Raw genomic sequence first — 24,006 nt, 5'->3', positions numbered from 1 at the left:
TATATATATATATAGATATATATATATATCTCTCTCTATATATATATATATATATATATATATATATATATATATATATATATACACACATACATATATAGATATGTTGCAGCTGTTGAGATATTAATATATTTACACACACACCTACATCTAAATGTTGGAATACATTCTCTGCATTGTTGAATGACTGGGCTGGATGATATGTTTTTGAAAACATCAGTATTGCATATATCTGATATAGCTTAGTGATACATCACTGTGGCTATGGAGTGCCGGGTCCTGAGTTTGAGCCTTACAGAAGCCGTTTATTTTGTTGCTAGGCAGAACACAGGCCGTTGGATACAGAGTGATTAAGGCACTTTAAAGCAGTTGTAAGAGGGTTTGCACGTGTTTGCACGGAAGTAAGCACTGCTAATTTCCGGTTACAGTTTCTCATACTCAGTTAGCTTCTAAATTGCTTAACCTGTGTAGGCGTAGCTTACCCCCATGCAAACAGGCTTAAACTCACTTACTGCAGCTTAAAATTGTTTACTTCCGCTTACCCCTGCGCTAATTTCTTTAAAAGAAAAGAAAAAGGGATTGATAGGAAAGTGGTGAAAAAAGGGGCACAAAGAGAGAAAGACAGTAGGGGAAATAACGAGGGATGTACAGGAAGGGTGTAGGGAAGGTCCATAGCTGCCCATTTCTTCTACAGCAACAGCTGTGCATATACACTGAATTTGGAGGTTCATATGGACACTCAAACCCCTGGGAAGGGGGTGAGGACAACAATAATATGTTGTGATGCCAATTAGACCAGATTACATGTGTCCAGTGAACACGTATGTGAAATGGACAGCTATATATGGGGTGAGATTTTTTTGTGGGAGCAGATTGCCCTTTTTTTTTCAGGTGAGAGTGGTATGTTGGGGAGGGGTAGTAGGTATATTTGGGAGGTAGGTTGGGTAGGTTAACAGACAAGACAAACAAGATGCATACAGGGGTGATATATGACACATGGGGGGTAAACACCTTGAGGGGGAGGGGTGTTTGGAAATCGGAAGCCTATAAGCCCACTAGTGGAAACAGTGGGACTGAGGTCCCCACCAATTGGGCAGTCACCACGGCACCTTCACAGCCCCGAAGGTGGCTGTGCTGGGGGCTGAGTCGCAGAGCCAGGCTGACTCTCTAATTGCGACACGCAGCCCTCGAGCTGGCATACAAGATCACCAAACTGCTGGTTGATCACCCTACGTACCACAACCCCTACCTGGCGATGGGAGACAGGTGCCTGTCCACACCCACTCCCAGGGGGAGGTAAGCCCCATCCCCTGAGGCATTTCCACCCGAGGTCCCGGGTTGGGCACCAGACATGCTGGTGCCCTGTGCAATGGCCAGCTGAGGTGGGACAGGTGGGTCCGCTGAGACCGGCCTTTCTAAGCGTGCTATAGTGTTTAGATTTCATCATATGTGGGTTAGTAATAGTCAACACATTCCAGGGTTAGGTATAACACCATGCATAGATATTCCCATTAACCAAGACACCAGATATGGAAAAGTTGCATAGCAGACAGAACACATGCATATATGGGACCACAGTGGTAGTAAGAACAGCATGCAGGTAGATTGATGGCACCATGCCACCAATGTTGGAATAATTCAATATAGCACATGCATGGGACCATTAAAATATTTAGCAAACAATTGGACATTATCAAAACATTGGTGTCAGTACATAGCAGTTGGGGTGGGTATGTTGATTATTGTTGGAGATATGGTGGGGGGGAGAAAGATGCCAATTAACAACTAGTATATTCTTGTAGTCCACATTACTTTCCTAGTTAGTGCTGTCATCTGTACCTTACAAGTCTTACTACACTACCCTATAGCCTTAGTTTGGACAGTGATATGGCTGTTGTCATTGTTACACATGAACCATTTTTTCCTGCAGTATACACCTCTTACCTGGTATATCTGTGGAGGGAATGTTTGTTAACACTAACTAACTGTTTCTACACATACTCCCAGGTTTTGGGCTGATGTTGTGCACATAGCTATCCAACTCTTTATGCACAGACTCTGGCCATGTGTTGACCACATGCTGGTGTGCAGGGACATATCTAGAATATTGCTCTCTTCTTCCACCTTTAGTGACCTGACACACACATATACATGCTTTCCTACGCAGTTATATTATGTAACACAGTGTGGGTGAAAGTGACCAGTGATACTTTATTATTCAGCGAAACTGCAGCACTCACAATTCCCTACAATACCAGTGTGAACAGTACCTGTACAGGTTATAATGGTGTGTATTTCTCAGCACAGTGCTCGTATCCAACGTACCTGTGGGAGCAATGTCTGTTAGCACTACCTGACTGTTGCCACATAAAGTTCCAGATTACACATTAGTATTATGCACATACATCTCACTCTGTTACTGTACACACTCTGGTCACAGCTTGACAACATAGAGGTGTACATAGGATATACTTGAAGTATTACTCTCCTAACAGTTTTGGGGGTTGCTACAGTAACAGGTGTGTTCTTATAGATGTTCAACAATCACTTGTATTCCCTGTTTGCTGGCTAAACATCTGGGATCATCCCACAGACTTGCCAGGGGGACAGGCAGCAGATATGGGCTCATATACTGGACATTCTGGCTCATCTGCACAGTTGTGGGGTATGATTCCGTATGCAGCCTTATTCCACTCCCAGGATTCAGACCATGGCTGTGTCTGCTACAACTTACACACTGTCCATCACAGTTGTGTCTGCTATATAGATATTGCTGTATATCTCCTATCTGCTTTCTGTCTTATTAATCCCCTGTGCTTTTGCATTCTGACCTTGTATTACAACATTGTTATACAGATTTCCTAGACAGTTACATGTTGTAGGACAGTGTGGGCAACAATGATGTGTAATACCTCATTATTCGGCGCAAATGCATATCATTCTCGTATTTCTGGGCACAGTGTTGGCATCTGACACACCTGTGGGAGGAATGTTTATTAGCACTACCTGAATGTTCCCACACACAGTGCCAGATTCCACTTATTATTATGCACATACATCTCACTCTGTTACTGTACCTAGTCTGACCACAGCTTGACAAGGTGGGGTGTAAATGGGACATACGTGGCTTCTTAGTCGCTTAAGATATTGGGGAGTTTCTAGTGTGCCAGCTTTGTCCTCATAGCTGTGTGTCAATCAGTTGCATTTACTGTTTGCTGCCTATACGTCTGGGATCATCCCACTGATTTCCCAGGGGGACAAGTTGATAGGTAACAAATATGGATCACTTTAATAGACATTCTGGACATATCTGCACAGTTGTGGGGTATGATTCTGTATGCAGACTACTACCACTGGCAGGATTCATACCGTCACTGTGTGTGCTAAAAAAAATACAGTTCACATATCAGTTGCATGTGCTGTTCATTTTTTGTTGTCTGCATTTTCCCCGTTTACTGTCTTAGGTTCATAGGTTAGTACTAAGCTAACTGCCCTTTCTCTATGTGTCTCTCGTTGTACCAAATGGCCTCTGGGGATTACACCTGTCATATACAGACATTCAATTTATGGTGCACGGTGTGGGTAACAGTGTTTAATGCAACAGTACTATTACATGATTGCAAATCTACATTACCGTATGATACCAGGATATACACATGCAGTCCAGCAGTTAGACCTGTTTTGTCAGGCTATTACACTTTTATTGACATACAAACAATATGAGACTCTTCCTGCCATATTCTCTAGTGTATGCAGTACTTGCCTTGAGCAATACAGGTTTTATACAGGCAATTAATTTATTACTACTTTTATTTTTATTTCCTATGACAGTAAATGCATGAGTATTACTGACCTGCCTCGCGTTGCAACATCGCCAGGCAACTGATGTGGGCCTCTTGGTTTGCGGCCCACTCCATTGCAGCTGTGGGGGACATAAGAGGAATATTTATCCATACCTGTCCATGATATACCTGAAGTGGCAATTATTACTACACACATACTGGGATGATACTTACCCACAGCTGTAACATCCCCTGCTGCTCTAGCCTCTTGGAGCCACTCATCCAAGAGGTTCCCCCTTACGCCGCTTCAGGTCAGCATAGTGGTGCCTGACCTGCTCACCAGTTCGGGTATGCCAGTGGCACTGGTGAGGTCACGGGTGAGATGGTCACAGGCCTCCGCCTTATATTGGGACCCCTGGTACTAGCCCTGCAGTGGTCTCTGATCATGGTCTTTGACAAGGAGTCCTGCCATGACCTTGGACTCCTGGATGCACCTGCGCTGCAGCCAAAAGTGCACACCTTCTCCCCTTACTGCCATAGTGCCTGCAAGGGGAAGCTACAACCATTTATGAGATGTATTCCTGCCTTTTGGGTTTAAGTATGGCCAATTTCCCACACTTTTCTGTAATTGTCCGGTTTTGAAAAGGCTAAGCTATGGGCAAACCTGCTTAACTAAGTCTGGCATTGTTTAAAGGGTTATACCACTGGGCACAATTAGTTAGCTGGTCTACACATTGCTTACACCTCATATGCTGGCCTGTGCAATGCTTAGCATTGCTTACATTAGACTTTGCATTATATTTCCTTTCTGGCATTGATTTCTTATTTGTTACATCTTATATATCTGCCTGGTATCCATGATTAATATGTACATACACTTTATGGGGTCCTTGTGTTTTACTGGGGACTTCAACACTCTATTACAGTTATACCTCACTTCTGGGCTTACTGCTGTATTCCAGTTCACATATTTATGTTATGTAATGGGTTATAGAACATATGACTGTATACTGATTCCTTTCACAGGTTCAGTTTGGTTTTACTATGGTGAGGACTTGTTTGCTGATACCTCATTCTTCTGTACTTCTGTGATGGCTTGGTGGTTAACTACTGTGACTATGGTGTATAGGGTTCAAGACCTGCATGGCTGTTTATTTTGTTGATGGGCAGAACAAGAGCCATTGGATACAGAGTGATTAAGGCACTTTTGAGCAGTTGCAAGTGTGTTTGCATGACGGTAAGCACTGGTAACCTGCCGTTACATCTGCTTACAGAGAGTTAGCTTTAGAATTGCTTAACCAGTGTAGGCATTGCTTACTGGTGTGCAAGCAGGCTTAAGCCTGCTTACTAGTGCTTAAATATGCTTACTACTGCTTATTTGTGCTTAAACCTGCTTACTAGTGCCTTATTCATTATGACACTGACACTTCACATGTGCATTTACTGCAGTACTCCAGTTCATGAAAATATGTTATTTATTGGGTTATGCAACATAAATATTACTCATAACATGCTTTGCCATGGAAAATGGAATCTGCTGCAGCAGGACTTGAACCGGGGATGCCTGCTTCTAAGGTGAATGCTCTGCCCACTACACTATTGCTATGTTGTTTTCTGTATATATATCTTCCTTGTTATCCTACTCAGCCATTCATGCTGCATTAACCGTAGCTAAGCGATGGGCACACCCATGCACCTACGGTTAGCTTTAATCAGAATTAAAAAAAAAAGGGTTTCTTCATTTTATTTATGTATACTGTTGCTGTTTGTACATGAGGGGGACTGTTGGCAGGGATATGCGGTCACCTATCAACGGCCCCACTCATTTCATACCCCTTTCTGCTGTTCTGCATTGCGGGGCCGTGTATATTCTGAGAGCTCTGCTCTCAGACATGCCCTCTGCACTCATATGTGCTCCGTCTAAGCCTAGGATGTTAGGCATCGAGCCTCATTACTATGCATGGCGCACTGCCATCCTGCTCCTAAATGGCCGCCTCCATGCAGGACTAAGCTAGTTAATTTGTTAATAAAATAATGAAGTAAACAAAAAGATTTACACTTGTCTTATAAGGATTTCAAGTCCTTTATATTTTACAATTGGTAGTAAGGCTTTAGAATAAAATGTAAAAAAGGAATACAATCTCCTAAATTAAATCTTGCCAATATTTAACACATATTTCAGAAGAATATAATGAGAATTATATGCTAACAACAATTTGTTAAATGAACTTTTTACAGAGAACACTGTATGAGATTTATGAGAAACAAAAAGAAACTTTCTCTAAAGCTATGAGTAGGTTCATAGGTTGGTACTAGGCTATCGGCCCTAGGGCCTATGCAAGCCTAGCCATAACAATTCCCTGGATATTTCTTCCCACAATATTTACTTCTCTGGGCCCGTCTAGCAGGATGACTGAAATGATCCCCGGGGTGAATTTCCTATCTCCCATCCAATCATCAAGGTTTCTTTTGAAGAGGGCCAATGAGGCACTCTGCTTGACATGTATGGGCGGTCTATTCCAGAGTATGGGGAGTCTCTGGGTCAGGAGCCTATCCCTCCAGCATGTTTTGTTCATTGTGATGACAAGGTTTAGATCCCTGGAGCATGTGGCTCTGAGGGATTGGGATTTCTTTAAGTGGAGCATGTCCAACAGCTCAGGGTTTGACATGGCCTTGTATGTTAAGCAGAGATCGCCTCTGAGTAGAAGATATACCACAGAGTATAGCTGGAGTTTTTTTAGACGGTCAGCATATGGCATCTGCTTTAGGCCTGTGATTCTTTTAGTGAGGTATTTCTATGGCATTTCCAACTGTTGCAGACGTCTTGTGAGGTACATACCAAATCGGGCATTATACTCTATAATGGGTCTAATGAGGGATGAGTACAGTGGGACAATGACCTCCTTTTTTCTGGATGAAAAGCCCTTAGTGATGAGGTGTACCACATAGAAGGATTTCCTGACTGTTGTAGCGATGTGGTTATCGAAAGTGAGACCACTGTCCACCTGTGTCTCTAAGTCTCTCATCACACTTTCGATGTTTAGTGTCCTGCCACCTATGTGGTAGATCATGGGTACATGTTTTCTTCCAAAGGAGATAACTATACATTTCTTGGCATTAAGCTTGAGCCCATGGCTCTGGCACCAGGCATCTGTTTTTGTAAGGCCCTTTTGTAGAATATCCGCATAATTTGGGGATTCAGTAATGGCTCCCAGTTTGCAGTCATCTGCGAACTTTGTTAGCCAGAGTCCCTTAGTGTTGGCCTGTACTTCAGAGAAGTAGATGCCAAACAAGAGTGGTTCCAGGACTGAACCCTGAGGTACTCCACTTGTCACTTGTCTGGAGCTGGATTTTTACAGTCTGGGTTCTGTCAGTAAGTCATTTGGCAACCCATCGAGTGACGTAGGGATTTATGCCCAGCTTAGTAAGTTTATCTATGATTCCAGAGTGGGGGATGGTGTCAAAGGCCTTGGCAAGGTCCAGATAGGCTGTGTGGACCACCTTACCCTCGTCCATAGCTCTGGAGACTGATTCAAAAAAGTCAATCAGATTCAGGAGACAAGATTGGCCCTTCACAAACCTAAATTGGGAGGGGTCCAGTGTTTGAAGGTTGCCAATGCCTTTATTTATAAGTTCCATGATAATGCGTCCTATGCCCTTGCAGATCAGGCTTGTCAGACTGATGAGACGGTAGTTCCCAGGATCCAAGGCAGATCCTCCCTTGTGGAGCAGGATAACTGTAGCTGTGCGCCACTCAGTGAGCACAAAACATGAGGTGAGGCTATGATTAAACATGACACTTAGGTGAGGTGCCAGTTCATTTTGTAGTTCATGTAGTACGGGTAGGGAAAAAAAATCGCTGATCCAAAACACATACACACAACACAAGCACACCAAACAAACAGAAATCCACACACATACACCTAAAATCTGATACCTAACCCTACACTAAACTATGCACACACCACTAACTACCCACTTACCTTAACCCAAACCCTAACCCTAAGGTCCGTCACTATTGCACACTCACCTCACCCGCTCCCTAACCCTAACTCACTTAAATCCACCCTAACCCTCATGTCCACTCAATCGCACACACACCTAACCCAAGCCCTAACCCTAACTCACCTAAATCACCCTAACACTCACATCCACACAATCGCATACTTACCTGAATCCGACCGGTAACCTTCCACCATAACACTGAAAATACCGAAGCAACAGAAACGGACAACCAAATTCTTTCCCTAGGAAAAAATTCGAGTTTCTGCTGCTTCGATATTTTGCAGTTTTGCGAAAATAAGTTCGATCAATCAGCATTCGCTTTTTTAAGCATTCGAGGATATAATATAGACCCTGCAGTACACAGCCTGGGATGTCATCTGGCCCCATGGATGCCGTATTCTTAGCTTTGGAGAGTGCGGTTTCTACCTGTGTGGCCATGATTACCGGAATTTGGCAATCTTTTGGTATTGAGATGGGCCTTTTAGGGGGTGAGAGAGGGGTGAAGTTGGCACTAAATCGATCTGCCAGGATATTGGGAATAACCTTGGGATCAGTATATTTAATGCCATTCTGTTGTAGCTCAGAGCAGATCTGAGCATTGCCATTTAGATTCTTGACATAACTATAGAATGCCTTGTGGTTAACTTTGGAATCTTTGGCAATTTTATTTTCGTAACTAGCTTTTGAGGATTTTATGAGGGATCTCAGCTTCTTACTGAGGCTGGTAAGGGAGTTTTTTGCATCCTGGGATTTTCCTATTTTCTGCAACAGTTTCTTCCTTCTGTTGCATAGTTTGTTTATAGCAGAGGACCACTAGATTGGCTTCCTTTTTTTGGAGAAGAGCATCTTGGTTCTATTTGGGATGGCATGGCACGATTCATGCACGAGTGGATGTGCTTGTACAGTGCCTTAGTGTAGGATTCTGCAGTCGAACTTCCAGATCCCATCTGTGTGGGTGTCGTGAAGTTTGTCACTTCTGACTTCAGTAGCATGAAGTTGGCTTTGGAGAAGTTTTTTAAGGTTTCCTTTTTGGGGGGTGGGGGTGGGATGTGGATGTCAAGGGTGATTTGCTTATGGTCAGACCTGACCAATGAGGGGGTGACCACTGGTGCGGAGCATCTATCTCCCATGTTGGTAATGACCAGGTCTAGGATATTGGAGCCCCTGGTGGGACAATGGATTAGTTGATCCAGGGCATTGGAATTTATGAATTCCAAGAACCGATAGGAAAAGGAGTTGGTACCCGAGTAGTTTTCCCAGTTAATAGCAGGGTAGTTTAAATCATCCGGTATTAGGGTGTTTGGTTGTATCTTAATATTTTCCAGTATGTTTAGAAAGGTGTAGTGAGAATCTTGGGGTGTGGTGGGGGATCTGTAGCAAGCTACAATTTAGATTGCAGTCTTACCTAGGGTTAGTTGCACCTGGAGAATTTCAGATGCATTGTGTTGGGCAACTAGCCTGGAGGTGTGAATATCCTTGGTGAATATGGACACTCCTTCACCTTTAGTGTTTCGGTCTTGGTTTTGTGGCCAAAAAGTGTGGTAAGAATTGTAGCCTGGTATTGCAGGGGTGGTCTCTGGAGCCTTGAACCAGGACTCAGTTACTGCACAGATATCGATGTTCTCCATTTTTAGGAGTGCCTCGAGAGAGTGCATTTTGAGGTTTAGACTTCTAGCATTGAGTAGCATACCTTCGGATTTTGCATGCTTGTATCTGTTACAGTGGTGGTTTTATCCTTTGAACCTTGCCTAAAAAAGGCACTATAGGGGTGGCAAGAGCTTTAGCCAGTAACCTGAATCCCAGGGGTGACAGGTGCAGACCATCTCTGACAAAGCATCGTGGTTTGTCGATCATGTCTTCCAAGGCAGACAAATACTGGATCCCCTTTGAATGACACCAGAAGCTTAGCCAATTGTTGAAGTCAATCATTTTGTCCTTACACTGTGGTATCATTCTGGGCGAAGGCAGGATGCTACTCAGGGCTAGGGTCATACCTGCCTGGGTCACATGATCCAAGAGCTCTTCCATGCCTCTTTTCATGTAGTCCAGGAAGGTACGTCTAAAGTCATTCACTCCAGCATGGACAATGACAGAGTCATATTTGTACTTGTTGTGGAGTGACTTGAGTGCATGCATTATGTGGCAGATCCTGGCAACCGACAGGCAGCTGACTGTAATTTTCTCCTTGTTCAGCCTGGTGAGTGGGACATCAGTGTGCCTGACTAGAGAGTCACCTATGACTAAAGTGTTGGGTACATTGTCTTGCCTTAGGGGCTGTTGTTGGGTGGCGCACTGGTGTTGTGAGCTATGTGTCACTTTGGTTGTGACTGGTGTTTGTTTGCCTTTCAGCTTCAGAGGTCCTTCTTGCTTGGGCAGGTTAATGTTAAGGGCCTCCACATATGTGGGTTTAGTGTTGCTATGTGTGGGTGTTGATGGTGTGGGTTTTGAAGGGCTATGTTGCTTGAGGTGTAATGCAGCTGTTAACCTTCTCCTCTTGTCTGTCTACCACAATCTTGGCCCGGAGAGAGCTTTGCTTCCAGTTTGGCTATGTAAGTGCATCTCTCGCAGGTTGTAGTGTTTGATGGTAGGAGGAGAGGATTGTCTGTGTACATGAGGCAGTTGCCGCATTGCCCCAGTATGCCCAGATTCCACCAGGTGGACAGGAGAAATCACCGGAAGCTGACCCTTGGACATGCCTGTTTAGGTGCTTTTTTGTAAAGTTTAAGAGCTGTTTTCCCTTACCTTTTCAAGGTACTTTGCAATTATAGGCTGTTTAGTGCCTATGATTAATTTCTCCTTATTGACAAGGAGAGCTGAGTGCTTGTATCAGGCTAAGCTTCTGGTGTCATTCTTCCTAGTGCTTTCCAGCAGGTTCTAGAGCAAGTGCTAGTCACAGGGTTCAGATTTTAGTGCTACTACTGAGAAACCAGCTAGTTCTAAGGGAAAATTTGAAGAGCAGACTTTCTGGCACCTGGAATAGTTTAACTGTAGCCTCGCAGTGCTGCACGATGCGAAAAATGTGCAAACACATCCGTTTTTAAGCCAGAAAGTTAAAAGGGATATAAATCAGACCAAAAAGGTTAATAAATTACAATTTCAGAGAAACCACTCCTCTAGCGTTAGATAGGCAGTACAATGCTCACCACTCCCACTGGTAAGCAGTAGGACTTCCCTCTACCACAGCAAGGTCTGGATAGCTCTGAACACAAAAAATAAAGTCCTGAGACAAGCAAAGCCTGGGATATGGACTGGCTAGGAAAGGTGGGAAATGAGCAAACAAGATGTCCTATCTTGTTTTTTACTCATGTATTGAACACTATGTTTGTCTTCTATTATAGTTTCTTACTATTTGTATATAAAAAAAATACATACATGTAGAATCAGTAAAATATGTTATCATGCTTGCATGTGATTTTTAGATTATCAAGTAGTTTGAGTGAAAATAATAAATACACATATTGTTAGAACTATAAATATTGTTGTGTCCATCCTTTTCCCATAAAACTTATTACATTGCAGATTTGTATGCCAACAGTAAACATAATACTTCATTTTTGTTTTAACAAGCAGAATCAGTTTACCCCAACATTACTAATAATCAGAAGTACTTGAAATAATTTCTTGCATTTATCCAGACAGGAAAATACAACTACTATGTTAAAATCACATCACTGAATAGCTTTGTAAATAAAAAACACTTCTGGTGCCTTTTTTGAGCAGATTCAGCTAGGATTACATCTCTACAGTATAGAAAAGCTGATATAGTTCATTTTAGAGTCCAACAGCTGAAGTCTGATGTCTTTTTCATCGCAGAGTGTCACGTGATGATGACGTAAGTTCAACGGTCACATATTTCCTGTTTTCACAAAGTAAATTATCTGGGAAGCTGCTTTGAGTGAAACAAACGGCTGTACTGCACTCGAGACACTAAATAGGTGAAGCTTTTTGCATTCTAGCAAGAAGAATGTCTCGAGGACTGAGTTAGCAAGATTTACATCTGTTTATGGAGGGAAAAGGAACCTAAACATGCACAATCATTGAGATTAAGGTAAAAAAGAAACTGTTATATCAGGGACTTGTGAAATATCAAAACTGACAATACCTACCTAATTAATGGATACAGTAAATAAGACAGTATATTTTAAAACTCATATACTCAGTTATAAGTATAAAATATCAGTTTATACACACTATTACTCCCATTACCATCCTATTATAATAAATAACAAGTCAGAGTAAACTTGGCAAATGTATTTACACTGCCCACTATGTATTTCCTAGTGTACAGCACTGTCAAGTTAAAAAAAAGAAAAACACATATTATTACTTTCACCTTCTATCATAGGTTCATAGGTGAATAGGTAGGTACTAGGCTATTGGCCCTAGGGCCTATATAAGCCTAGCCAAATGGTACCCTGGCTTTCGCCACCCAAGAAAATTATTTTCCTGTGCCCCTGATAAGCAGAGCCACAGAAGTGATCCCCGGGGTGAATTTCCTATCTCCAATCCAATCATCAAGATTTTTCTTGAAGAGTGCTAATGAGGAGCTTTGTTTGATATAGATAGGTAGTTTGTTCCAGAGTATGGGAAGTCTCTGAGACAGGAATCTATCCCTCCAGCATGTTCTGTTTATTGTGGTGACAAGGTTTAGGTCCCTAGAGCGTGTAGCTCAGAGGGATTGGGATTTCTTTACGTGGAGCATGTCCAACAGCTCTGGGTTTGACATAGCTTTGTATGTTAGGCAGAGTAGGCGATATGCAACGGAGTAAAGCTGCAGTTTTTTGAGACGGTCTGCATAGGGCATCCATTTGAGGCCGGTAATTCTCATTGTGAGGTATTTCTGTGGCCTTTCCAGTTGTTGCAGATGTCTTGTGAGGTACACACCAAAAGGGGCATTGTACTCTATAATGGGTCTAATGAGTGATGAGTAGAGGGGAACAATGACCTCTTTTTTCCTGGACGAGAAACATTTTGTGATGAGGTGTGTCATGTAGAAGGATTTCCTGACTACTGTGGCGATGTGATTATTAAAGGAGAGAATACTGTCCACCTGTGTCCCAAGGTCTCTTATCACACTTTCGGTGTTAAGTAGACTACCGCCTATGTGATAGTTCATGGGTACAGAGTTTTTACCAAAAGTGCACTTTTTGGCATTGAGCTTGAGGCCATGGCTTTGACACCAGGCATCTGTCTCAGTGAGGCCCTTTTGCAGGATGTCCACATCGTTAGGAGATTTGATTATGGCTCCTAGTTTGCAGTCATCTGCAAACCTTGTTAGCCAAAGACCTTCTGTGTTAGCCTGTACTTCAGAGAAGTAGATACCAAACAAGAGAGAACCTAGGACTGAACCCTGTGGTACTCCACTTGTCACTGGTCTGAAGTTGGATTTAGAGTCTGCTACTTTCACAGTGTGGGTTCGGTCAGTGAGCCAGCTGGCAACCCATCTTGTGACATAGGGATTTATACCTAGTTTAGTGAGTTTGTCTATAATTCCAGAGTAGGGGATGGTGTCGAAAGCCTTGGCGAGATCTAGATAGGCTGTGTGTACCACCTTACCCTCATCTACAGCTTTTGGTGACCGCTTCAAAGAAGTCTATCAGGTTTAGGAGACATGATCTGCCTTTTACAAATCCGAACTGGGTAGGGTCCAGAGGTTGGTTATTACCAATGTCATTGTTTACAAGTTCCATGATGATACGCTCCATAGCCTTGCAGACCAGGCTCATCAGGCTAATGGGGCAGTAGTTCCCAGGGTCCGTGGTGGCTCCCCCTTTGTGGAGTGGGATAACCATTGTTGTGTGCCATTCAGTGAGCACAAAGCCTGAGATGAGGCTATGATTGAACATGGTACTTAGGTGGGGTGTCAGTTTGTTCTATAGTTCATGTAGAACACAGCCTGGGATGTTGTCAGGTCCCAAGGATGCTGTGTTCTTGGCTTTGGTGAGTGTGTTTTTTACCTGTGCAGCCGTGATTACAGGTACTTTGCATTCTTTTGGTATAGAGATGGGCTTTTTAGGGGATGAGAGAGGGGTAAAGTTAGCACTGAACCTATCTGCCAGGATGTTGGCAATATCAGTTGGTTCTGTATATTTAGTGCCATTGTGCTGTAACTCAGAGCAGATCTGAGTGTTGCCATTGAGATTCTTGACATAGCTATAGAATGCTTTGTGGTTGTCTTTAGAATCAGTGGTGATTTTGTTTTCGTAACTAGCTTTGCAGGATTTTATGAGGGATCTCAGCTTCTTACTTAGGCTGACCACGGAGTTCCTACAATCATGGGATTTTACTCTTTTTTGCAACAGTTTCTTTCTTCTGTTGTAGAGTTTGTTTATAGCAGGGGACAACCAGATTGGCTTCCTTTTTCTGGAGGATAACATCTTGGTTCTGTTAGGGATTGCACGATCCATGCACTCGTGTAAGTGCTTATAAAGTGTAATTGTATAGGATTCAGCAGTAGTATCTCTACTGTCCATCAGCATGGGTGTTGTGAACTTTGCCACTTCTGTCTTAAGAAGCGTGAAGTTGGCTTTGGAGAAATTTTTTACGGTGGTTTCCCTAATGGGGGTGGGGGGGTGGGGCTAGGATGTGGATGTCTAGGGTGATTTGCTTGTGGTCGGAACTGACCAATGAGGAATTGACCTCTGGTGTGGAACGCCAGTTGCCCATGTTGGTAATGACCAGGTCTAAGATATTGCTGCCCCTGGTGGGGGTGTGGATAGGTTGATCCAAAGCATTGGAATTTATGAATTCCAGAAAATGTTGAGCACAAGAGTTGGTACATGAGTAGTTTTCCCAGTTAATGGCGGGGTAGTTGAAATCACCCATTATTAGGGTGTTAGGTTGTACACTAATATTTTCCAGTGTATCAAGAAATGAGGAGTGGGAATCCTGGGGCATGGTGGGGGATCTGTAGCAAGCTACAATTTGCATTGCAGTCTTGCCCAGAGTTAGTTGCACTTGGATAATCTCAGATGCATTATGCTGAGCAACTAGCCTGGAGGTGTGGATATCCTTAATGAATATGGACATGCCTCTGCCTTTAGTGCTTCGGTCCAAGTTAAGTGGCCGAAAGGTGTGGTATGAATTATAGCCTGGTAATGCAGGGGTGCTCTTTGGTGCCTTGAACCAGGTCTCTGTCACTGCACAGATGTCGATGTTCTCCATTATAAGGAGTGCTTCAAGTGAGTGCATTTTGAGGTTTAGACTTCTAGCATTGAGTAGCATTACCCTCAGATTTTGCTTGCTTGTACCTGTTACGGTGGTGAATTTGTCATTTGAATCTTGCCTAAAAACGGCACTATGGGGGTGGCAAGAGCCTTAGCCAGTATCCGGATTCCCAACGGCGACAGGTGCAGGCCATCTCTGGCAACTCATCGTGGTTTGTCAGTCATGTCATCCCAGGCAGACAGATACTGGATCCCCTTAGAATGACACCAGAAGCTTAGCCAATTGTTGAAGTCAATCATTCTGTCCTTATACTGTGGTATCATTCTGGGTGATGGCAGGATGCTACTCAGGGCTAGGGTCATACCGGCCTCGGCTACAAGATCAGAAAGTTCCTCCATGTCTCTTTTCATGTAGTCCAGGGAGGTACATCTCAGGTCATTCACACCAATATGGACAATGACAGAGTCATATTTGTATTTGCTGTGGAGTGACCTGAGTGCATGCGTTATGTGGCAGATCCTGGCACCTGACAGGCAGCTGACACCGACTTTCTCCTTGTTTAGCCTGGTGAGTGGAACATCAGTGTGCCTGACTATAGAGTCACCTATAACTAGAGTGTTAGGTACATTGTTATGCCTTATGGGATGTGGTTGAGTGGCACACTGAGTTTGTGGGCTATGTGTCATTTGGGTTGTGTTGCGGGTGGAGGCTGCTTGCGTTTCTACTTTGGAGGTCCCTGTTGCTTGGGTAGATTTTTTTTGAGAGCCTCCACAAATGTAGGTGTGTGTTTTGTGTTTCTATGTGTGTGTTTTTGTGGTGTAGGTTTTGAGGGACTATGTGATGAGTGTGGTGTGGTGCAAGTGTTTACCTTCTCCTCTTGACTGTCTAGTCCAGTCTTGGGTGAAGAGAGCTTTGCTTCCAGTTTGGTTATATAAGTTCATCTCTCACAGGTTGTAGTGTTGGGTGGTAGGAGGAGAGGGTTGTCTGTGTACATGAGGCAATTGCTGCATTGCTCCAAGATGCCCAGATTCATCAGGTAGACAGGAGAAAACACAGGGAGCTGACCCTTAGACATGCCTGGATAGGTTCTTATTTATTAAGTACTAAAAACTGTTTTCCTCTAGACAAGTGAGGAAAGTTGAGTGCTGTAGTAATTTGTAGCTTATTTAGTGCTTACAATGAGTTCTAAACAAGTGCTGAGCTCAAAGAAACAGATTTGAGTGCTGAAACTAGAAAACTGGCTAGTTCTAAGAAACAAAATTAAGCTAGAAGGCTTCCCTCCAACACATAAAGGCTTGGGGGCTCAAAAGCTTACAAACAGTCCTGGATACAGCAAATCTGTATCTGGACAAGACAACGTATAGGAAAGGCAGGAAACAAGCTTAGATTTTTTTTTTAAAGTGGAAAGGGGAAAGGAGGAGCAGCACCTAACTGGGTTGGCCTTCTCAAATGTTCTCCTTGGAATAGGTAGAATGAGGTAATGACACTAGACTGGAAGGAGTGTCCCAGATCAAATTTACAGAAGGGGTGGGCAACTACAAAGCCAGCAAGTATAAAAACAGGATACCAAGAAGGAGGGAGGGTGGGAAAAAAAATCAGAACAAACAAAGAAACCCAACCAGATGCTTAACAATTGTAGAAAATTCTTTTTAATACCTCACACACAGTGAGTAAAATAAAAGTGCTATAAATAACTCAGAAATAAGCAAAAAACAGGATACTTAATGTTATATATCTCAGATTCATTAGCTCAGAGCCCTTCCTCCGACTTCCTCCGATTAGCTCAGTGTAAAATGGCAGAAACAGACACAAGTTAACTTCTTAAGTAACAAAGTTGAAACCTGAAACAACTTTAAAAAAAGCAGTTTTACTAAAAGGATCTAGTGCCTCTAAGATGTTAATAGATTGGTATTATATATATTTTAATGTGCATAAGGGCACATATAAAATACACAAGCTATTGACAATACACTAGTTACAGTTAATATTTATACAAGGTGCCACTCCAACAATCAGCAACTAGATCATGACTGAACTGTTTGTTTTTATATAAGACTTTATATATATATATATATATATATATATATATATATATATATATATATATATAATAGAAAATCTTTTTTACCTTTAAGTTAGTATTTGTTCATTTGGGCTCAAAGTATTTGGATAAATTCTGTCAGATGAGTAAGGTTACAAGTGACAATAAAAACATTTACTTTCCTTTTAGTTTTTTCTTGGTATTTTTATCATTTGTGAATGAATTACCATTGATAGCTTGTCTTTTCAGACTAGGCAATAGAATGTCCATATCTTCTAATTTATCCAACAGTTTATTTTTTCTGACAAACTCTGCTGCTTCTTCAAGGTTGTTGAATAATTTTTGTCCATCTGAGAGAGTAATTTTAATGCTTGCAGGGAACAAGATCTGAGCTTTTATGTCAGCATTCTTCAAGCTTTTGATGAGAGGGACATCTTCTTTCTTTTTTGTTACTGTAGTGGAGGTATAGTCATTATAAAACCTTATATTTTTCCCCTCAAGTGGTATTGGATTTCCAGACCAAGCTGTTCTTAATACTAAGCCCTTGTCCTGTGTGTATAATAATTTAACTATAATAGATCTCACTGCATTAGGGTTTTTAGTAGTAGATGTGCTGGATAAAGACCTATGGGCTCTCTCGAGCCCAAATGAGAGAGACTCAGGAAGGTTTAATATTTTGGGCAGCCATTCATTTAAAAACTGGACCATGTTATTTCCTTCCATCTTCTCGGGTACCCCATATATTCTGACATTGTTCCTTCTTGATCTGGACTCCAGGTCTTCGACTTTCTCAAGTAAATGATTATTCTGTTTTAGAAGGAAATCAACTTGGGTGTCATTTTCTATTTGTCTTCCATCAGTGTCATTTACAGTTTCCTCTATGGCTGCTATTTGTTCTGAATGTTTGGTTATAATTTCCTTCAGGTCTTCTATTTGTTTCTTACTTTCCTTTTTCATGTTCTCCATAATCTTTTCTAAATTATCCATCTTCAGAGAGGTCCTGAATGCTCGAAATTATTGTGTGATGTTCCTTTTTCATAGAACTGTCCTGAGGAGATTCTCTTTTGTGACTCATAGTTTTGTCCAATTGTACTGAGCTGCAGTACTTCTGACATGAAATTTCTTGATGCATACTCTGAAAGTTTAATTTCTTCTTTATAGATAGTCCACAGTACCAAGAGGTATAACTTGTGAAGAAAATTTTCAAAATTATTTAGGTTAGAACCTAAAAATCCTGTCAGAAACAATCTTTAGAGACAGAGCATTAGAGAAGTGCTGCTAACGCTTAGGCATCTTGGCCATGCCCCCCCCCCCCACTGCACAGACTTTTGACCATTTACCATGGTTTCAGCAGTCAAATCCAATGCCTCTTGACAAAGTCAATGAGCATTCCAGCCACATTTTTACTTTTTTTAAAATTTTTATTATCAAAAATTCTAATAAACACTATGGGCAAGATTCAATAGACCCTATATGGCTTACTGAAACAATGGACGCATAGCACTGAGGCATGCACATAGTAGAGCACCACTTTATATTCAGTAAATGTCTATACATAATGTGTAGAGCCACACAAACACAATAATCATCAAGGAAGGCTAATTACTGCATACACAGCTGAATTGTAGGCTAATCAACCAATCCAAGATGGCAGAGCTATTCAACTAGCTTATAAAGGAATTGTGTACACTCAGTTTAGCTTTTTGCCCTGAATTCCAAAACATATTGGAATACAGCCACTGATACTACACTAAAGGGGAAGAATGTTAGGGGCTCCTGCTGCTGCTGATCTTTTGCATGTGTATGTACAACAGGCTCAAGTCTATGCTGCTGCTGCTGATGATGATAGACCTCAGGCAAGGAGGAGAAGTGTATTTAGACATTGTTTTACTTTTCATGGAGCGGTTTCCTTAAGGTGGAAATAGTAGAGCTCTACAGGGTGGAGAGAGAGAGAGAGAGAGACACACACACACACTCCAGGTCCTCTGCAACCTCTGCTGCCCTCACCAGAGAGCAAAAACAAACCAAGGTGAACCAATACCTGTGGAGACCAAGGTATGTGCAGCACTTAGAATATTAGCTACAGGAATCTTTCAGAAACCCACAGGGGACATGCTGAGGGTGTCACAGGCATCAACATTCAGGATCCTGCTCCAGTTCCTGAATGCTATGCTACAGCATGCCAGTAACTATATACATTTCTCCTGTACCCCTGAGTACAGAGCTAGAACTATGCAGGATTTCTCCCATGTAGCACACTTTCTTGAAGCCTTGGGTACCATATACTGTATGCACATTGAGATCAAAGCACAACCCAGGAAACAGGGAAGGGTGTACATTAACAGACGTGGGTCCCACTCCATTAACTGCCAGGTAGTGTGTAATGCTAAGGGAATCATCCTGAATGTGTGTGTGCTGGCAACCTTGGCAGTTACCATGACTCCCATATCTGGCACAACTCACAGCTCTACAAGAGGTTTTCCAGGGGTGAAATCCCACAAGGTCATTTACTGGAGGATGCAAATTGTGCACTCGAACCACGGCTGATGACACCCATCAGAAATGTGCACACACCCACAGAGGAATGCTATAATGAGGCACACATTATAGAGCATGTTTCTGGGCTGCTGACATCATAGTTCTGGTGCCTAGGTACATCGGGGGGGGGGTGCTCTGCAGTACAATCCCAGTACTTGTGCTGAAATTATCACAGTCTGTACTATCATACATAATATCATCCTGCAAAAACAGTTGCAACAGAAATATCAAGGGCTAAGAGCAAATGCTCCACAATCACTGGCAAGGTCACCACATCCACATGTAGGTGAGGAGTCAGAGGGGGAAGCATCAGCTGTTGTGGATGTAGGTAGATATAAGCATGCACAATATGCCTTCTCCCTGGCAAAGAGGCAATGGACAGAACACATGCTGACCACCTAAGGGGTACAACTTTCATCCTATGCACACACATGTAGTAAAATAGATACCAGGTAATGCTTACAACCTTTACTTACCCATGTAATGGCTGTGTACTGCTTGCATCAGACAGAGTCAGTCCTGAATGACAACACTTGTAAGAGCAGGACTATCAAGGTAAATGTTGAATGGGTCTATATTACATTGTCAAAAGGACTGTTCATCGAACACCCTCTCATCAACCAGTAAAAATAGAAGTACAAAAACTCCAAATCGCCTCTACAGGGAATTTTTCCCGGGGTCAAAAATCACTTGGCCAACAACAAGCAAAACAAACCTGTGTCTTCCACACCCCCTAACTAAATATACCAACTCTGAAATCGCATTACAGTGGAGGAAAGGGCAAATTCCTGATGATGGGCAAGCAATTTATTCCCCTGGGAAAAAAATTGCTGAAATGGCCATTTGGAGTTTTGGTACTTCGATGTTTGCATGTCAATGAAAGGGCATTCAATGAACAGCCCTTTCGACAATTTAATATAGACCCATGTTGAACCTGTAAAAGAAAAATACAAGTGTAAGAACATGAATGAATGGCAGATACCTGCACTCTGCCTCTTAAAAATGTACCCAAGTACAATGTGTGTGAGTTTTAGAGCAATGACATCAATAAGTGACATGATTGACTTATGTATATATATAATATATATTTATGCAGTTTATCAGCTAGCATGACTCATGCACGTAAAATAGCCAGTACAGAAAAGTCATTTCAAACTGTACTTACCTATACATTCTCAGAAATGGGGCAAGAAGCATGACTGTTGTATCAATGGTTTCAAGGAATGAATCACAGCACTAAAATGCTGTAAGAAATCTGAAAAAAATGTCAAAATAACATCACTACATATCCTGATTTAGCTACCCACTCTGTGCATCGGACAATATACATATGTAACCATGAATCAAACAGATAGAAACAAGGATATGGCACAGTAATCATCATTTGCACAGAGTGGGGTGTTGGGGGGGGGGGGTAGGAGGCCATGTCTGACACATAAGGTAGTTTGTGAGTGTGAGTAAGAAAAACAGGCAGGCATAAATGTAGCTAATTATCAAATGGCCATTGAGACGGAATGATCTGCAACCCTCACTAATTCTTCATGTAGCTAGTATGTGTGGGTATCTGCATGGACACTGGATGTGAAATGTGTGTGTGAGTGTCTGCATGAGCACAGCCAAGCTCTGTGCCAGCACTACATACTGGCATTTCAGATAGGAGTGAGCCATGCATGGTAGATGTATTCATCATAATTGACACAACAGTGAGAATTGGCTCTGCCAGGAGTTGCACTGTCATGTCTATGCCAATGGTCAGATGTTGTGGTGCTACCTGAACATGAGAGATGTTTGCTGGACAAGCTCTCCTTACAACTACATCCAGGTCCAAGACCCCTTGGCCTACCACATCTGGGTGTGAACACTTCAACCACTGACAGAGCAGTGGAAGTAATGCCACTATGGGAGCAGGATCAGGCACAGCCATGTTAGCTAACAACAAATTATGTTGCAGCCCTATGGCCACATGGATGCTGTCCCCTTCTCAGCAGACATTCCATCAGAGACACTGCCTATTCCATTGTAACATTTATCCAGTCCACTGAATCAACCACATGGTGGAGATAGCCATGCATGTTAGCTTGTGCCACATCTAGAACCCTAAGCATGTCCTTGGAGACCTTAGTGGAATGTGCCTGCACCTCCATGATGGCCCTAAACATATGTTGTAATGACACATCAGCATCAGGTAGAGGATGGGCAACAGGCCTCCTCCGATTACCCCTTCCAACCCTCCTGCATGGCAACTTGCCCACACTTTGGCTATGGCCAGAATTGACTGTCATTGAAACTGCAGTAATCACACTACCCTGATCAACTGTGTTGCCCTCACCCTGTCCGCTATCTGAGGGCACAATGAAATGGATATGTGTAGGGGATGTGTGAGTCCCAACCTCAGTGTCAGATTCAACCTCTGCACACACAAACACCCTCCTCAGCTGTGCCTCTGTTTGGCCACCATCATCATCAGATCCTAACAATACTCTGACATTAGATGGTAGATGTCCTACATGTCCACTGTCAGGATCATCTGTGATAATAAGCAACAAACATAGGAATGAAATTACAACTCTGCTAAATATTATTCCAAAATATCTGAAGAAAAGGTAACACTGTTTGCACAATTGCATATGCTACAACAATACAGTCACTCATTACACCCTCATCTCACATACAGATAATATATATCTAAGTAATACTTAGTAAGAACAAAAAAGGAAAACATTTGCTTACCATGTGCAGGTGTCTCAACATTTTGCAGGGAGGATGGGCCTGGAAGACATGAATCAATGAAAGGATGGCACTTAATCATCACAATGAGAATAACACAGGGACAATGAATACACAATCACATATATGCCTTGTAAAAAATAGCTCTAACTGAAACTTGTCTGAGCCATCCACCCACACCCATGTCTACTGAACAACTATCTTGTATAACTCTATGATTTATCAATAGCTACAGAGAGAAAAAAAAAACATGTATCACAAACAGTACACGCCAAATTATATTTTAGTCTATAAATTAGTTTACAAACCAATATAATGTTGCCATATGTAAGTTTACCTGGAAGCTGCTCATGGGACACACTTGTCCTCCTAGCCACATCAGCACTGACATCAAGCACATGACACACAGTTTCCTCTGACCTGTCAGGATCTCTGACAGTGGACAGGAACTCCTCATTTGGTGTCAGTAGTGGCTCAGTAGCAGGACCACCCCCCAGTGTCAGCTGTTCAGTTGCCCAATGTCGCACCTGATCATAATTATGGCCACAAACACCAGCTGGGTTTACATCATCGACTAACTGGTTCCAAATCTTCTTTCTGGTAGCCATATCCCCCTGGCATCTATCAAGCAGGAAGGCTCCATGCCACCTCAAAGCCTGAATGATGTCCCATTCTCAGCATCACTAAAAGGGTGTTTTCATTGATTTGTAGGCTTGGGAGCCATAATCTTATGTGACATAAAACAGAGAAGGATAAAATACATTAATATCACATAAGTAATGTATTTGTCCACAAAAATAATAAGTCTGTGTATCATTTGTCAACATAAAGCACTTAAAACACACTTCTCTTGTAGTACAACGGAATGTGGTCCCCTCTCCCCCCATGCATACAAAGGTCTGTACAAAACAAGGAGTACCACATAAATAATGTATGTAGGTTTTCCACAAAATTATCAGGTTATCTGCTAATTTTCATCAGAAAAGCACTTGAAACACACTTCTTATTTAAAACAACAGAATATTAGGTTGCACTTCTACACACTCCAAAAAATGTAGGGGTCTGCAGAACCACCCATTCTGTCAACATTCATGTATTGAAGACTGAAAAGTTATGTCATTGATTACTGGATGACAACTATCATTACTAAATAGTAAAGAAGTATATTTATGAATGTCAGTCACTTTTCACTGTGCCTGCCACCCCTATGGAGGTTGCCCTGGACCACCTAAGAAGCATGACACCAGTATCAGTGAAATGTACATTACATTTTCTCTAATACTGAGAGTGTCCATCTCATGAACTGTTAATACTGGACATGAAATGTGAATTACTTGTATGCACATGATTTGATTGGTGTAGCAAAGCAGTGTCTGTGCCAAAGAGAGATAATGCACTACACATGTGTTTGATAAGTGCAATAGTCTGATTGTCCAAGTCCAGAGCTGTCTGTTTAACCTTTATTTAAAATTTTTTGTAATCTTTTCATTTTTTGGCATTACCATTTGTGTGGTGCATGGCTTAGTGCAAACACGGTTAACTACCTAAAAACTGAAAATATAATGTCAGTTACCTTATGAAATGCAAACATGCTTAGCAGGATTGCATGGCAGTTAACAACATGGATGGTAATGACTGCAGCAATTACACCTCTTACACAACTATCTCTGTGGCACAAAGTGTAAATATATTAATTTAAGAATGAGAGAACATAGGTAAAGTGAGGTTGGAGCCCCACAGTACTTA

This window comes from Protopterus annectens, chromosome 3.part0, assembly GCF_019279795.1.
Source record: "Protopterus annectens isolate FY-2018-M chromosome 3.part0, PAN1.0, whole genome shotgun sequence".
Taxonomy (NCBI): Eukaryota; Metazoa; Chordata; order Ceratodontiformes; family Protopteridae; genus Protopterus; species Protopterus annectens.
The sequence above is the reverse complement of the archived record's forward strand: the minus strand, read 5'-3'. Positions refer to the sequence as shown.